General features: G+C 40.0%; 1 protein-coding gene across 11 annotated transcripts in view; it reads right to left on the bottom strand.

Annotated features, from left to right (window-relative positions):
• meis2a (Meis homeobox 2a) overlaps positions 1–18,345 on the bottom strand; it is a 195,314-nt gene that overhangs the window by 148,930 nt on the left and 28,039 nt on the right. Inside the window, exon 3 of one of the 11 annotated variants that reach the window (XM_044373976.1) lies at positions 17,950–18,114. The exons of the other annotated variants lie outside the window; for them this stretch is intronic. The gene's annotated coding sequence lies outside the window, so the exon portion shown is untranslated. The remainder of the gene's footprint in view (positions 1–17,949; positions 18,115–18,345) is intronic. 11 annotated transcript variants of the gene reach the window in all.

Raw genomic sequence — 18,345 nt, 5'->3', positions numbered from 1 at the left:
CCAGTGTGTAAAGCCCCCTTCACACATGCACTGCAACCCAGAAGTTATCCTTACATTACCCGGAGGAGATGTATGTGTGAATGCAAATGTCCAAATCAGTTGGATCAGACATTAAACGAACTTTCCCTGCCAGCTCCCAAGTACAAAGTCCATGTAACGTCCAATTGAGCTTTTACAGCATCATCAAAACATCTTTATGACAGCATATTACAGGTAATGTAGATTAATATCCGTTGAACCATATGGATGAGTGCAAATATGGAGCACCAAGACTGCCAGTAATATTTGGCGGATGTATGACGGCAAAACAACTTGTGATTTTCTTGAATTTATTAAGGTCTTGTGTTAGCAGACCCAAGCGCTGGACAAGGAAGCTGATGAAATTTAGAAGGTTTATTTTAGGTGAACTGGACGGGGATGGAGTGGCAATGAGAATGTGGCTGGAGCAGGCAGAGGGTTGGTGAGGAATGGCAAGCGGCAGCGTGGCTAGTGGAGGTAGCGTGGGTATGGTTGGGGAGATGGCAAGAGGGCAGATGAGCTGGCTAGCAGGCAGGTGGGCTGGAGATGATCCCGAGGCACAGGAAACAAACGCATTAGTCACAAGCTTAAACATCACATGAGGAACAGTTCTTAGAATACACAGATAAAGAGGCTGGAGACGTAAACTACCACAGTAGTACAGACAATGATCGGGCAATGAGTGGGTGAAGAACCAGGTTTGATATACTGTAGAGGAGATGTGCTGATGGATGGCAGGTGTGTAGGCTGAGGGAGGTGATGAGCTGATTGAAGACAGGTGTGCAGGTAGAGCAGGGATCATGGAGCCAGTAGAGTGAGAGACGGAGTGCTACACAAACACCACACAAACACAGGGAGACAGCCACGGGAGCACAGGAGACACAGGGGAAAAGGAAAACACACAGAAACGTAAGGGAAAGTACTGGGACACGGCCACCGCTGTGACAGAATTATTATATGTTAAGAATTCTATGGTCCAAATCCCTTCTGTGGTTGTTTTTCAGAGAATTTGCTGCTTCGTGGTGCAACATTAAAACTCCATTACTAGGAGTCTCATTTTACTGCGTGATATATTTCACAACACTTCTTGTTAGCTCAACTGTTGATTGTTATTCATGCAATGCAAAATATCATCTCCACATTCCTTGCAAGCCCTACATCGATGCGTATCACAAACTCTTGTCTGCCTCCCACCTTTCATATCACAGTTTAATGCGATAGCGTCAGGATTATTTCTTGTTTAAACTTATGGTATCGTTAACGTGCAGAAACAGAAACAGGAAAATTTGCATAAGCATCAAGAAACTCCATTTAAGCATCATCTCACGAGTTCACAGGATTTAAATGATACACAATGTTCTGTTATGAATATTATTCTTTATCCGGTCATAAACTATCAGTGTTTCTGCTAAATCTTACATGGTGTTTTTGTGAATGCACATTTTTAGGTGCTTAGGAATTGAGGGGTTTTCAGGGTGTTTAGTTCTGGTCGCAGTGGGCAAGGGTGGAGGATTTTTTTTTTTTTTTTTTTAATGGGAAGACAGCCACATTTTAATGTACCACAAGAACATGTTACTGCTGTACCTCTCTTTCATCCGTGGCCCTCCTGAATTCAAGCCGATTATGGATAACAACCACATTACAGCGCGATACATCAAAGACCTAGCTTACTGCTCAGTGGGGAGCCACTCTGGCACATTTCAAAAATCTACCCATTCAAGAGCTCTCACTGGAAGCATGTTATGCATTAAATGTGTCACATAGGAAAATGTCTTCTGATCCATCTGATTTCATTACAAAAAAGATGAGCAGCAGTATAAACAAAGTAGTATCATAACAAAGAGTGTTAATAGGAAATGCATTAACTGCTTAATATTTTAATTGTAGGTATGACTACAATATCAAGTTATGGGGCATCTGTCTTATATTTGCCTTAAAAGATTATTTTAATTACAACAACTGAAACTAATACAAATGTTCACTAACTGCCTCAATAAACACAGATCTATCTGTTATACTAATGCAACCAAAGAGGAGAAACATATAGGGGGGAGATACTTCCTGTGAAGTACAAAACAACTACTGCACTGCTACTCTGTATTTATATCCCATATTGTTAAAGATTTCTTGGAACCTAATCAAATTTGACTACTTTTTTTTCTGTGCAGCATCTAAGCATGTGGACACACATCTGGACATCTACAGAGATTCTAGCCCATTTTAATTGAATCTGATTCTTCTGAACTAATTGCAGGGTTGTTGTTAATAAGCAGCTGTTTTTCACATGCAGGTGTGAGGACAGTGCGTTACCGGGGTGCGTTTATATATTTGCATAGCTTCACACCTGTTAATGAAAGTGTTTGTTTTTCCAATGAATCTCCATGCTCCTTTAATAAGACTGAGTTTCCTCCCACGGCTACCCTAATGACTGTTATCACACCACCTTCGCAGAGACCAGTTATAATAACCTGCGTACTGTAGTACCACTGTGTGTGTGTGTGTGTGCTTACACAGTCACACAGGTGATACGCCATCCACGCAATGGGTGAGAGGAAAACCAGCAGATCCATGTGTTAAACCAGGGGAGGAGCCATGAAAAATGCAACGTATGTCATTTCAGATCAGCTAGACTGTTGTTACACCATTTTTTAACATCCAAACATGAAGATTGATAAATATGAATGTCTTCCTTGCTTATTTTTTCTAATAGTCTACAAAAACTACAAAAATGTTTAACTTATACTATACTATAGAATATATTATTGTCTCCTTTCCTTAGACCTTGTGTCTGCTCTATAAAAATCCAGCTCTCAGTCTGACACTGACACATTTTGCAGGCGAGAACAGGTGAGAGCCTGCCAAACCTTTGCCTAAACCCATCAACAGTCTTGAGAGCTGAAAACATGCCAAGGCTGCCTCCGATAACAAGCATAAGATGTGGAGATCTTCCTTTGGGCAGTAACAGAAGTCCCTGAATAGTTTAAGAATTTTCATCTTTCCTTCAAAAAGCCCCTCAACCTCTCGCCTGTGACTTACCGCACCTGGAAGTGTAGATATTTCCTACAAGCAGGCTTCTCCATTACTGGGAGCTAAATTAACAGCATTTAAGTGTCTATTAAAACACCAGTGCTTTGCTGCCTCTGGCTGACCTCGTCTTGCCCTTATTCCATCCGCTGCTGCTCATTAAAATGGCATAATTGCAGGTAAGCATCCTGCAGTATCAACACGCTTAATTACCAAAGTGAGAGAGGTTCATGCTACCACATTGGCCCAAATAAACCTGGGCAGCAGTGGAATAAATAACAGTTATCATTAGCAGTCCAAGCCTGTTTCATTACTGAGGGCTTGGCCTCGGTTTATGTGTCCTTATTAACAAAAGAGAAATGTTTTTCTGCAATTTATTATCAATGAATTGGCAATTAAGTGATGATAGTATTTTTGACAACACTAATAACGTCCCATCTTTTATATTTGTTTTTTTTTTTAATTTAACAATTACTTAATCATGCATGCACTGTAATGAAGAAACAATCCCCTTTTTTAATAATGGCAGGGAAACAGATCTCAAGTAATGTGAAAAAATTGTTAATTAAAATGTCAGGCTGCGAAGCTAAAGTGTATTTAATCTGAGCAGTATTAGGCTATAAACCCTGTTTATTGAAGTTTGCTTTGTGTGTTGCTCTTATCAGTCTGGATTCTCTTCCAACCATTTACACTTCGCTCCTTCCAGCATTGCATATTCTTTGGTGGTTTAGTTCTTGGATGGAGAATCTTGGATGCAGTTATCTGAATATTATTTTTTCTTTTTACCCACTGTAGTTTAAAGTGGAAATCTGCTAGATGGTTATATATATTTGCTTTGATTTCCCTCAAATAGGCCTGGATTCTGCCCTTTAGAGACAGCGGTATGGAGTTGTTTGTACCCCTGCTCATGTGAAGGTTTAACTACGGTGCTAATCGGCTCTTAGATTTCATTTTTGTCATCCGCCGTCCCCTAATATGCACTAACTGGATATATATTGTATGGGAATGCTCTTTCTTTTTTAACCTGCCTCTGAACCGTCAAATTTCTGCTTGCTCTTGATCCGTCCATTTTATACATTTTAGGTCCTTTAAACCCCCTCAAAGCTTCTTAGTAACAGTCGGTCGATCAAAGCCACCACAGCCCTTCCATCCTCTCCTGAACTGAAGCACAAGTTTAAGATTGTCTGAAAGGGGACTTTGGGGCAAAATAAAATGGCATTGTTTGCCACTGACCTGACTCAGTAAACCAAAATGTGCTATTCTTAAGCTGAAGCATATCGCGTTGGAACTTAGAGGTGCTGGTTTCATTCATTAGACTAAAAAGTTTGGTTTTGAAAGTGTTGGAATTCATCCAAAATCCTGCAGTATAACTGTGTTATATTGAAAAGACAGAGAATGCACTGCAGTGAACGGAGAGCTGTTATTACTGTGCCACATTGAATTTAGTACAACTATTAGAAAAGATTCTTTTCATTTCTTTAAACAGAGGAAGTATTTTGTATTTTTCCAGGATTACACCTACATATATAAAGCTATGAGTACAATTGTAAATAATATATATTAATATGTTGAACCTCACTGCCTGTCTGCATTTTTCAAAAGAGGATACTGCAGGTTGTTGCTTTTCTCTGTGTGTATGTATGAGTGTATGAGAGAAAAGCGAGTGCATGTGTAAGCCGTGTCTGATGCTCTGTTTATATGATCCTCTATGTATGTGTGTCTGTGTGCGTGCGTGTGTGTAGCAAGGTATTATTTGACGGTCTGGGTCAGAGGAGGGGCAAGGTATCAAAGATCACAAAAAGTGTATGACAGCTGACAATTTCAGGCTTTTGATTAAGATTTGTTGATATGACCAGTCCCCGGGTCTCTCCCAAACTCACTCCAGGGATTCTGGGCTGCCTGGCTGTGCCGTAGACAGAACAACTCGTCAGTTGACAGAATCAGGCGGCACAGGCGCCTTCTCCTCATCGCCTGCCTTACCTCCCCGCTGAAACCCCAGTAATTAGAGTCTGGGCAACATGCAGAAAAAACACCTACAGAGAGCACAGTGTCATGGACATCGCCAATTATGCAGCCATTTTGCTCATGGATGCAACCAGCTCTTGTTGTAATGACACACGTACACATCCATGGGCATGCATAGCCAAGTGCACACACGTACACACACACTCACATGATGCACATGTGGATACAGTGAGATCATTACAGGACTAAATCAGGTTTATTCCTGACATATGCTTATTATTTACCAGTGTGTCATGTCAGCAGTAACACCAAGAACACAGGATGTTGCTTATTATTGCTATTTTGACCATTAATCCCTATCAAGGTCCTCACCTATGCACATTGTATACACCTGAGATACATTTCACCATTCACACAGCCAGTAATACTAAGTCTTAGTATATTGTAATTGTCATTCTTATTAAAATAGCTGTCTGTTAAGACGGAAGAAGTAATGGTGCATGTTAAAATTGTTTTGGATAGAAACTTGTTGAAAGTTGCATATGCATTTCAATTGATGACAGTAATAATGTCTAATGACTATCTTCCTTTAGATTTTTCCATTAAATCATCCTTGAATAATACAGCATAAATGGGCTATTATCTTCAACTGTAATATTAAGTACTAAAGAAAAAAAAGTGTCTGCTTAAATTTAGCATTGGCCAGAAGATGCTGTTGACTGTAGGCTAATGTCTTTAAAACACCTTCTCCCCTTAGAAAAGAGGAGGAAAAGTTAATTGCAGCATTTGCTCATCGGGGAGACAGAGGGCCACTCAAAACGTCCCCTCATTTGTGAATTAGAGACACGCATTTAGCCACAGGAAATGTAAAGTGGGACTGCTCACCATGAAGAGGAGGTTAAGTGCACTAATGGAAAGCAGTTAAGTGTTTGTTATTGTTGCTCCATTATTTCTTTTCTCTTCTGTATTTATAGTTTGTATTTGTAGATGTACATTTTTTTGGAATGTTTTAATGGCAATTCTTTGATTTGTCCATCCAATAATAAATGGTGCTTGAGCGTAATGTTAATTGCATTTCATTGTCTTGTCAGCCACTGTTTCTGTGCACTGCTTTGGTTTTGCGCATTTATACCTTTTAATATAAATTTAAGTATAGTGTTAAGATGGCACATTGACACATGTCACATTACATCAGTCAAATATATAAGTTGCTTCTCAGTCAAAGAATTTCTAAGTTACACAAGAAAAAGAACAACGATAACAAGTATAGTACAGTCTCTATGTGAGCCAAATATCTGAAATCACAATGTTAACATAATTCCTGTGCAAACTAGTTTATATTAAGCATGTTAGAAGTAAGACTTCTTGAAAGGCATTTCAGTAGCCTTTATTTTCTACATGGTGCCACCTCTATATCGCTTATATTGCAACACAGAGCCATCATCATAATAGTACAGTAATGAATCAGCCATTCCGTGCATGTTTGGCCTTTGAGGAATTTGAGAAACAGAGTTTTAGTAATTATTTGTGCGACTCCCTCCAGTAAAACTTGACATGTATTGTAAATGTAATCCTACTGATGATATGCAGTGGAATTAGTGTTTCAGTATTTTATTTAACATGGTTAATAGTACTTTCCTCCAAGCAGAGATTTCTGAGAGGAGGAAATTAATGGGTGTATTGTGGCTACTATTGTTAGCTGTGGCGAAGCACATGGACATAGTAAAATGCTTGAAATTGTATTTGTCATGTTTAAACTAAGTCAGTGGCATGTAAAAAAAAGTAGGTGTCAGAGGACAGAAAATCCTCAGTATTGCTCTGAGCTGGCTTTGACACAGATCTTCAGCATAACATGCTGCCACATCCAGAATAAAACAACCCAGGCAGAGCTAGCAGACTTACCCTTTCTAATGAGAATTTTGTGTAATTGATGTCACGCTATGGCAAGATTGGGATCATTTCTCAGTTTCTTCTCTTTGTTTGCTGCCATTTCAGAAATACGCCCTCTGAACTTTAACAGTCATTTATTCTTTCATTTCCTTCTCTAAACAAAAGCGGGGCCCTCTTTCTGCTCATCACCGTGCCAATATGAGAGAAACACCATCTTGTCACGCAATGTAACAAAACCATTAAACGTGCAGCATTAAAGGGAGACAAGATGCAATTAGCCAAGAAATTACTCTGATCTTGGTGACATTTGGGAGAAATTGTAACACAATATACACGGCCGACGCTTGATTGACAGCCTAATCCAAGTTTGATGGGCGCGGGTCCACGTTCACCGAGCAGAGCGGGTCGTCAGCAGATAACGAGTACAGCTGCACAACCCTGATAGCTATGTCCGCCACGATTCGTCACCGGGCAAATTCCTCTGGTTTAAACGATGATGAAAGTATCGACCATTAATGACAGGATCATCTCCCTGCCTGAAATAAACGCTCTAATCCCTTTTGCCAGGTCCATGAATTCCTAATATGAGTTATATAAACTGGAGCAATAAATCAGTGTTAGCTCAGTTGTGTTTGGAAAATTGTACCAAGGCTCTTTGCCCCCTGTTTAAAATGCAAGACGGGCAACTGAGGACATCTTCGCTTAAGCTGTAACATCCAATGAGTTATTGCTGGGGATAGATTAACTCTCTCACAGCAATCAGAATTGCAAATGGGTAAAGAACAAGGTGGAATTTCCCTTTGCTATTGTGAACTGAGACGTGCGTTTGACTGCAGTCAGTGGATGGTGATGAATATCACAACCTTTCATCGGCCGGGTCTTGGATTGGTTGAACATGAGTGATGAGAACATCATACTCACTGCATTATAATGACATTAATCACAGTCATAGGTAAGAGAGTCACAGGGAAATAGAAAGAAAAAGAGACAGAGGTTAACAGCAAAATCTGACATGGTGGTGTTTGTGAGTCATATTAGAAACCTATTAAAGGCACAGAAGAGTCAATGTAGATATTTCACTTAGCTTCTTTTGTGTGAAACTTTTAATTGCATATGTGTAGTGTGGATGTACTGAGGGCAAGTGCAAACATCAGTAAGTTGGTTAATTAAAACAGGAATTGCGAACTGATGGATGGCCGCCCACCTAGAGCCCGGTTCTGCTCAAGGTTTCTTCCCGTTAAAGGGGAGTTATTCCTTGCCACTGTCGCCAAGTGCTTGCTAGGTTGGGTCTCTGTATATTAAAGAGTACAGTCTAGACCTGCTCTGTGTGAAAAGTGCCCTGAGATAACTTCTGTTGTGATTTGGTGCTATGTAAATAAAGCTGAATTGACTTGAAACTGTCCCCAGTCAACATGAGGCAACAGCCCAGGAAGGAGGGGAAGACCTGTGACTGACACTTTTATACCAGAACAAAAATGTCCACCCATAGGACGCCTGGCATAAAAGCAGGAACGCATTCCCTAATTCACCTCCCCTCAGCAAGATGATTGTAGCCTTTTTTTTTTTAAGAGGAGACGTGACACAATGCTGCCTAAACGTAATGATTAGGGTGAGTGGAAAGCAAAAGTGAATAGCTGATGAATATTTCATAAATGTTAGCAGCACTTACTGGACACAAGGCCTGATTGATGGCAGAGTGGCTGTAAAGGTTTGGATGCTGAAGGGCCTCAGCCTCCTTTCACACCAGTGCTTACTTCAAGCACCATCGTTAATCGCAGAATAAAGATGTACTTAGCTGAAGAGTTCTTCATTAATGGCCCGCCTTTAAACAAAAGTAGCTGCATAGGATTTGTGTCATTGGAGTGAAATGCAAAGGACTAAGTGATGGATAGAAGGAGAACAACAGACGTGGAGAAAACATAAAGGGAATATTTTGCTTTTAGTTCTAGACTCTTGATAATACAAAAATGAAAGATCCAGTGTGAAGTTAAGTTTGCAAAAGTATACTTCAGTTGCAGCAGTAAAACACTTAACTATTCTGAAAGTTAAAGGTACCCTGTGGAGCCTTTTGTTATTTTGTAAACAAACAAAATTTATGTTTACATTCAGTGTATCTCACCAAAAAGCATTGTGCATGTAGGTTTAATAAATGTGTTGGATGCCTTCCTAATAAAATGTTTGCAAAGAATATTAGTCTTAAATGTTTTGAAAATTCAGTGTTTACATCTATGTGTACATTGGCTAGCATTCTTCTTCTCTGCCTTTGTTGGCTCTTTGCTACGTTTTTTGACACCACTGTCGATCATTGCATTAGCACAAAACCTTCAGCCTTGAGCACATGCATAAGATACAAATGGGGACTAGCTCATAAAAACACTGTTGCATGGCGATACTAGTGTTCAAAAGCTCCACTGGGTACCTTAAATTACAAATGTATTGCACAATTCAGAAATACACTGTAACAACATTTAAACTGGATTAAAGTTATATTTTGAAACATAATACTTATGTTAAACTATACTTCACAGCAGTTAAGTGAGACTTTTGTTCAACTCTGATCAATTCTAAACCCAAATTCTTATTAATGTCAAGGTGTGTGAGATATGTTACTGGGCATTTTGTTAACAGATGGTGGCTTTAATGCATCAATTATATGTTCAAGGACGAGAAACAGAGGAAAGAAACTAGTTGGACTTTTTTTTAATCTCAAAATGTTACTGTCATGAGAAAACCTTGACATATGGGATTTGTCATTTTAGCTATATTAGTCTGAACATGGCTGTAGTATGGCCTGCGTTCGTCACTGTCCACCTTTACATTATTAAAGCAAGTGCATCAGTCTGGTTTACATGCTTGTCGTGTGATTACTGAACTATAGTACAATGAACATTTTTTTCATAAACTATAAGTCCCAAGAAAGAAAATATAGAGCTTGTTCTTACTGCCTTATGCCTCAAGAACCCTCTGATATATGACCCTGCCTGTACAGATGTGGAGAGACACCCAAATCCACTCTGGATCCACTTGTCCAGCCCTCTTTAATTAAAGTGTGTGCATTTTTCTATTACCGACAAGTCCATTTGCAGACAACCATCCATCACACATCTGCCCCCTCTCTGCAGGCATCTAATGAATTGAGCAAAAGTGATTTGTGGTGGTAATCCTTTGGAGAAGCTGAATGAAGTGTATGCATTGCATGTATTTTTTTTTTTTTTTACCCATCTCCCTTTATTTCTCTGTGGATGAATAGTGCCCCACAGGCATTGGTATCATATAGATGGAAGTGAACATTATGTTGACTAAGGTTTTGGTGCTATTACCATGTATTTCTAATAAAACTAAAGTCTTAAGAATGACTCTGTCTCATTTTTCATTAGCGTTGGTGCCCTTTACCTAGAGTCCTCTGCCAATTTTTCAACTTTGCTATGAACCTACTAATAACTTAAATCTCGTTCGGAACATTATGGGAATAGAGAATTTGAGCTGAATTTGACCATAAATGAGGTATTAGTGCAGGGAGGGTAGATGGATATTTCTACTGGCCATAAAAACTGTCACTGGGGATGTCATCAACAATATACTGTATGACACAAGTGTTTTTCTGATATTCTACTCTTATTTCATGAGAGACTGTTTACTGTTTTTTTTCCAAATTATAATTTAGCATTAACACTAAAAGTATAAGAGCAAAGACATTCTATATTTTGTTATTGTCAACAAAACCCATGAAATGACTTCTGACTTCCCCAGCTTGTCTGTAACTCTTAGCCCCAACCACATTGATTCCTATTGAATGAATCTTTAAAAATGTGTTGAAATATATATTGTAGTTTCGTTTTCCATTTGAAATTGACTACAGCTGTGAAATGATACAAGAAAAAACACTGATCTTTCATATGTAAAAAATACGATATTATTCCATCAGACTGTGTGCATTAGTTCGCAGATGTGTTGAAGTATGTATGTGTATATACTGTGTATTTTTTGTATAGTTAAGCTTAACTGAGTGTGTGAGTTTGAGTATTATAATCATATGTATGCATATGTGTGCAGTAGGCCTACAGTATGCTGACAATGTTCTTTTTGTGATTTTACGATGAACTCTTGGGAGATTAGCCTTGAGCTAAAAGAGATCCAAATAAACAAATAAATACAAATTCATCATAAAATCATCTCAAGGTTTTGTTTGCTCTCTTTTACCACATAATTTTTCCTCATCCTCTTCCTGTATGAGCTCACCTGTGGCTCAGGAGAGGTGGGGGTCATACCTGCATCCCTTAGTGGGCCAGCCCTAGACATGCCCAGCCCTGCTATGTCCCAAAGGCCCTCCTGTCAGCTGTGTGCCTCCACCACTGTCACTGAGTGTGTGCGTGTGTGTATGTGTGTGTATGTGTGTGTGTCCTGCCGCAGAACAAGACCCAATTTGATTTGCTCCACTGGCCTGTGAAGCTCGGCTGTGAGGCAGCACCTCTCTTTATTCCCCTAATGGCTTCCCTTCCCCACTGCTCCTTACCCTTCCCCAGACACCAGTTATGTGCACTCTTGTAAATATACATATACACGATGGTGGGAGAAGAAGACTGTGATGCATAGATCCAAAGACAGAAACAGAAGAGAGAGAAAACGAGTGAAAGGGAGTGGAATAAAAGTGAGACAAAGGGTGCAGTAAAAAAAAAAAAAAAAAAAAAAAAAAAAAGGTGTTCGCGCTCAAGAAAAGGGGGCCGTTCTTTCAGAGGATGACCTTGGGACTGAGGTCTCTTTAATCTGGTGATATTAGGAGTCTTAGATGGGCTGGGCAAGTGCTAGAGAGGTGGACCTGTCTATCAAAATAGGAGGAGACGTACCAGAAGCAGCCCATTTCCACGGCTGGGGCACGAGATGGTGTTAGTTGTGTTTCACTGTGGATGGAGCTCAGGGGCAATGGAGGTTAAGCTTTCTGCCGCTGTTGCCACCCACTCTATACCACTGCAGTACGCACATATGGTATTATACCAATGCTGTGCATGTATCTCGCCTCCCCTCCCCTCCCCTTCCCCCATAAGCGATCTAAATGGTAGCTCTTGTGAGTTGAACCATATAAGTGAGTGTGATGGAGAGACATGTAAATTGCATTGCATAGGACATGCAATTGGCAGAGTCTATAGCTAGGTAACAGCATGGTTCTGCTCAAATAGGTTCTCTAAGCGCCCATGTGTGACTTTGAGTTTAAATGGGTCATACCATACAGGTACAATTCAATCACATATGAAATGAGTTTGCTGCAAGTAAACTTTGGAAATGATTTCTTTGTCAAGTCTAATGTGTTGAGTTCAGGGGGGTGTGCAAGTGGATTGTGGGTCTTGGAAAATTGCAAGGGCTGTGTAGGAGGGGGCGCTAATTTAAGAGGCTTAATAATGACCCCCTACCATTCTCTGCAGGAACTGCCTTCATTCGCCCATCACATCACATGCATGGCATGACATGGAAACAGGAGATGCATGTCATTTTTGACACAGCTTGGCACTTACTGGCTGCGGGAAACTTCTACATGAATTTCTAGCTGCAGTACCTGCCCGTTTTCTGAGGGGAAGAAAGGAATATGTCGAGAATCACAGATTTCTTTTTTCATCTTCTAAGCTTGAAAGAAACTACATAGTCTTAGTATCTTCCTTTTATAAATAAGAAAACAGTACTGAGTATTGAAAGCAGTCACAGTGTACAATGTAGCTTGTTTATTGCTGATATGAAGAAATTGGATGGATTTGTTGATACACATGTCTAGTTAAATGAAATTCTCTTTATTAAACTCCATGTCTGATTTTGTGGAGAAAAAAAATAATTATATTGTCTTGTACAAAAGAACAAGCTACAGTGAGAATAAGGTAAATTCTACACATATCTTCCAGAGACTCCAAAAAGATGACTGGGGGATTTATTTTTAATTGACAGGCTTTTGTCTATAGCACTCGCTGAGGAGACTATAAATAGACAAAATGGGCCTGCTGGCCACATGGGTGTGTGTACAATGGACAATTTAAATCTTCCATGCTGTTCAGACTCAATAGATTAATTGATCCTATCTATGGTTGACAAATCAGCACGAGAGCAGTTAGAGAAAATGAAAGGTGAGCCGAGAGGGCGAGGCGCACACCATGTTTGAGGTAAATATCCAGGGATTTCAAGAGCTCGGCAATCCAATTGCATGACCTTTTTTCTGGCTAACAAGAAGGCATCGTTGCTATTAAAAGGCTGCTTTGAGCTTCCAGGGAACACAGAGTATGTGTTTCACCAGACTGATAAGGCACGTCAGAAACCATGAATGAAATACACATGGAGATATAATGACATTGACAGGCAGTAAAATGGTGAGGTGCATGACATAAACATGGGCTTCAGGCATGAATCAGATACTTTGTACATACTTACTTACTACTTTGTACCATACCAAACTTGAATGCTAATACTTGTTTGCATTTTTCCACATTTTTCACGTTAATGGTTCTCAAAATATAATCTGGACAATGTTTTGCAATGTTTCTATTTCAGCTCATTTCAATGCAAATACTTGAGGTCATTTCTGTAAGGTTATTTTTTTTGGCAAGCCTGATATCTGATTCCATAACATGAGTTAGCAGCTTAATCTTAAATCTGGTTGGTTCCCTTTTTCAGGGAGGACCAGAAATCCTGTGGCGCACTGCAAAAAAGTGGCCCCTTTGAGTTGCCCCTTGATGCAACAGTCACTATAATGCAAGTGGCACGGTGTGTCCGCTGCTAAACGATTCGCATGAGAATCTCTCCCTCCCTCTTCCCTCCGTTTATCTCAGTTCTATAGTCTTCCTGTCTTTGACCCATGTAGAATCAAGCTTCCCATTTGGGCCTCCATGCGTCCAGTCATTTACATTTCACCACATTTAAAGCCTCCCAAATAAGATCTGAAAGCGTGTCATCACACTGACTGTCAGGAGAGGCAGGTCCCATAATTTCATTTAAATTTTCATGTTTTTTTGTGCATTTCAGTTCAGTTGGGGGGTGTTCTAAGAGGTGAGTTTTAAATGATTTTGGGCTCAAAGTGTATATGTGAGTCATAGCTGTCTGATAACAGCTTATAGTCTGAATAAAACCCAAAGGAATATTCTGGATGGTTTTAGTTAGGCTCTCTTAAAATCACTTATTTTATCATAAGTGTAGAACTGCTGAATTGTAACCAATAGCTTTTATAGTCGACCACCTAAAAATGACCCAACGCGACAATTCCAGATGAATTTTCGATAATTCATCATGAAACGAGCCAACTGTCTCATTTATATCTCAGAGTATTCACTCTGCCAAAATTACTGCAGCCCTCCCCATCCCACTATCACCCCCAGTGGAATGTGAGCCTTGTCTGGTCTGTTTGGACCCAGCCCAGGCTTATCTGGTTATCATCTGATATTTTTCTGTACCTCAGATGTGTATTTCACATTTACTACTGGTGATAAATTGCAACTCTGACAGTGAAGACAACATTATTAAACATTTGTGTGGATCTTGGATAACAGAGAAGAGGGAAAACTTGAAACTATGCTTTCTTTGCTCCTCTACATTCAGAGGGGAGTGGGTGATACTGTTGCTGAGAAACTTTTTGATCAGGCGTCATGAGATTTCAGTGTATTTTATAGCTACCATACAGAAAGTTTACATGAAATGAGTGATGATTTCTTAGATTTAGCTACAACTGCAAAAAGTAGTTGACTAATGCAGATATTAACACATTTTTAGATGTAAAAACTCCAACACTTCTGCTGGTTTAGGACCGTCACAATGAACAATCAGCATGTGTCACATCATGTGATGATTAAGGCCATATTATTGTGTAGTTTGTTCCCCAAATCTGACTCATCATGTGTGAGCATCTCCATAAAGCACGACAAAACAGTCACAACAGGATGTATTTTTAAGTCACCAGTTTAAGGCCCCAGTTTAAGGTTGCATGAGACTACTTCCGAATTAATTTCTTTAAACAGCTGCCAGAATTTCACAATGAACTGGTCTCTTAGAAACACACACACACACACCAAACTCCTTTCCCCTTTGATGATATTCTGAAATTAGCTCTCTTTAATCAAATGCGCCATGGTGCACAGGTGTTGAAAACTCTCCCTTTTTCTCCCATCATCCGGAGGTTGTTGTTGTTGGAAAGGAATTTTGTGGATTACACTGGCAAGCCACCCCTGAACCTTTCTAACTCTGTAATCCAAAGGGAAGCATGGCTCGTTTTTATCAGGAAGCTCAATAGATAAACAATAATAATACATTTCAGCTAATGAAACAGACCACGATGTATGGAGAAGCTTACCCGTAAGCCGAGCGCCTCAGCCTCGTCGCCATTTGTTTGGAGCTGTTTGTTTTTAACTGCCTGCTATTGTTACTGTTTTTAATCCGAGTGAAATAAACTTATTTGAATGCTCCATGGATTAAAGAAACTGTGATTTTCCACTTCAAACACATGCAGCGTGTCGGATGATAAAACGACTGCAGCTCAGAACCAGAGTTTCATTGTCCTTTTTCCTCCTGCGCCAAATGCTGTTTATTTAAACTGTAGCCTTTCCTTTTCGGTTTCCAAGTGTCTGGGTGTCTCTGTAAAGAAGTCTTTTTTTTATTTAGAGGTATTGTTTACCTCCTTAGTCAAAAGCTGGTTTGAATAATTCCAGAGCCCACCTGCTCAACTCTGCTCCAAAAAAAGGTCAGGTAGGTGTGTGCACCAAATAGCAGTAATGCAAAGCAATTCCTTCCCTTGCTTTAATTGCAGAGCAAGAAAACAATGGGCCCTTAGGAGACTCTGCAACCACTGGATGCAGGCTTTATTTGCATCGCACTGATCCCTTATCTCTACACTGCCAGTCTTCCATCTACCCGTAACTCCAATTAGCATTCTCTCCTTCTTTGTGGTTTCAGGAAGTCTGGTCAGATGGCTATGGTAAAGGCCAACTTTGCTCCATGGGGGAAAGCAACGTCAGGGTCCATGTGAAAGATGGAAAGAAGGAAGTGAGCTAATGCATGTGTGTCACAGAATGAGGGAGAGAAAAAGTAAAGGAAACAAAGAGTAAGGTAGATAGATGTAGAGTAATGGAGAAAGTGAGGTAAAAGGGGGGAGGATGAGAAAGTTTGCATGTGCTTCAGGATTTGGTCAGACATAAAAGATGACAGAAGAGCTGATTGCCAAAGGTATGATACTTTAACAGCATGAATCAGAAAAGACCTCTGATGAATATTTATGAGGCAGCTGTGTGAGGAGCCATTCATACAACCAAAGGAAACAGTCAGTTATGTCAGGACTGCAATACAACCACTGTCCTAAATTGCTACGGAGAAATTTCATTAGCTACTAAACATATGCCCGATACTCCCAGAAAAACGCCATTAAAAAGTTGCTGAAACGACAAGTCATATTAGACGTTTAGTTTTGGTTTTAGTGAGAGTGGAGGTATATCGCTTATGTACAGGAATTTAAGAACGTATTCAATAAATCATTTATGTCTTCACAAAGTAAACCTTTAAATCTGTCCATGCACAGGTGTCTTCTGGCGCAGCTCTGCTGCGACTGCGGTGTGCCACAGCGTGGTGTGTGTGTGTGTACTTGTGCAGCACACTGGAAAGTATTGTATTGTGTATATTTCTTGGCCACATTGTGTCTTCTCTCACATTGAATCTTTGTACTCCATGAGCACTGCTGGACGGTGCTGTGTAGTACTTTTGTGTATTTACAAAGGATGGGTGCCATGTGTGGACTATGTCTTGAACTGCTTTTTTCTTCCCAGTGTGTATGTTTCTTTTATTGTGTATGTTAAATTTTGTGCATACACTGCAAACCAATTTCCTTCTGGGATAATAAAGTTAATCCTAATCTCTTAATGTTTATACACAAAAGTTTTACTGTATGGGCTAAGACATACATCCACTTGAGGCTCATCTTGGACCAAAGTATATATGGAAAAATTCAATTTTCAACAGCTTTTGGGCTAATAATAATCCTGATGGACAGAGCAGGTTTAGCACAATTGTTGAGACAATTGTTGTGTTACTGACAAATATCCATGTTTCAAACTTAATTTTCACCACTTCATTTCACTACTGTGTGTATTGTTATGCTTGCATAAGCATTCAAGTGTGTGAATTTGCCCACTTCAGTCTAATAAAACCAACAGCAACATTCTGACAGTCAAGTCTCTCTATTCACACCAACACTGCTGCCACCCTCCCGGGCCGGGGGCATTTTAATTGGCCCACTTCCGAACTGTAATTTTTTTTAATTGCTTGGAGACACTCTGCTCTCTTTAAAAAAAATCAATGCAGATGTAATAATATCTGTAATTGTCTGCCACGCTCCAGGGACACCACAAAAGCCTTGGATCAATGGAGGAAAGCAGGGAAGCTGGTAGGGGTTAATTTTTCCCTTTCTGTAGGTAATGACAGGGAGGCAACGCTTGGCTCCTGGCATAGAGGCACAACTTGTGCTGTTCCTATTGTCTCTACAGCGCCTAATTGGGCCAAATGCAGTTAGTTCCCCCTGGCAGAGGCTGTCGAGGTGGTGATTAATGAAGCCTCCAGTCACATAACCTGATAAAAAGAAAAGAAAGGGATGGGAGAGGGAAAAAAAATATCAACCTGCTTTGTGTTATTCATCCCTTTTTTCTTTCTTGTGCTTTTTCACTGCCTTTGTCAATTCTCCAGAACTTCTTTCACTAAGTAAACAGGTGAAGTAGTTTAAGTTTGCAAAGGTTTATTTTTCTTCAGGGAAGGAAAGGGGGGCAGGCCCATTACCGCATTGAGGGAGTAATTAAAAAAAAAAAAAAAAAAAAAAAAAAAAAAAAAGAAGAGAGGCGGGAGGTTGCTCAGCTTGAGTCCCATGTCTCTGTTCTTGAAGTGTAGTATCACACACTATTGGTAAAAATTGACAAGTGTCTGCCTAAGGTGACAGCATTTTGATTTTGCAGCCTTCTTTCCTGTACAGTCTCCAGAGACGTGTCAGGAATCCAGGATCAAGAGGTCACAGGTATTAGCCTCCAAGGATCGTCATGGCCTTTGACTAATTACCTCATTAAGCTGCACTCCAATACTTTCCATGGTCTCTGTAGCTTGGTCTTGTTGCTTGGTGTAAAGAGGACAGAGTGGACACAGAACTTGTCCGCGGTGATCTGGGTGAATTGACCGCAGCTTGTTGCATCCTGGTATATGGGTCGTGGGAGGGAAATCAATCCTCTGTAAATATATTAGATGCAATTACATCCTGCTGGACTTTGCCTAACACATTTATAGAAGCATTAGGCAAAGTCTTCCTTTATCAACCACCCTGGGCCATTAGGACAATGACATGTAATTTTCACATGTAGGTCCTGTGAGGGTATTGGAAAAAGAGCACAGGGGAGGCGGTTACATGTCTAAGTTTTGATTGTATAAAGAACAAAGTGTTTTTCATTTGTTTCATTAGGT

This window comes from Thunnus albacares, chromosome 15, assembly GCF_914725855.1.
Source record: "Thunnus albacares chromosome 15, fThuAlb1.1, whole genome shotgun sequence".
In the NCBI taxonomy this organism is placed as follows: Eukaryota; Metazoa; Chordata; class Actinopteri; order Scombriformes; family Scombridae; genus Thunnus; species Thunnus albacares.
The sequence above is the reverse complement of the archived record's forward strand: the minus strand, read 5'-3'. Positions and strand labels throughout refer to the sequence as shown.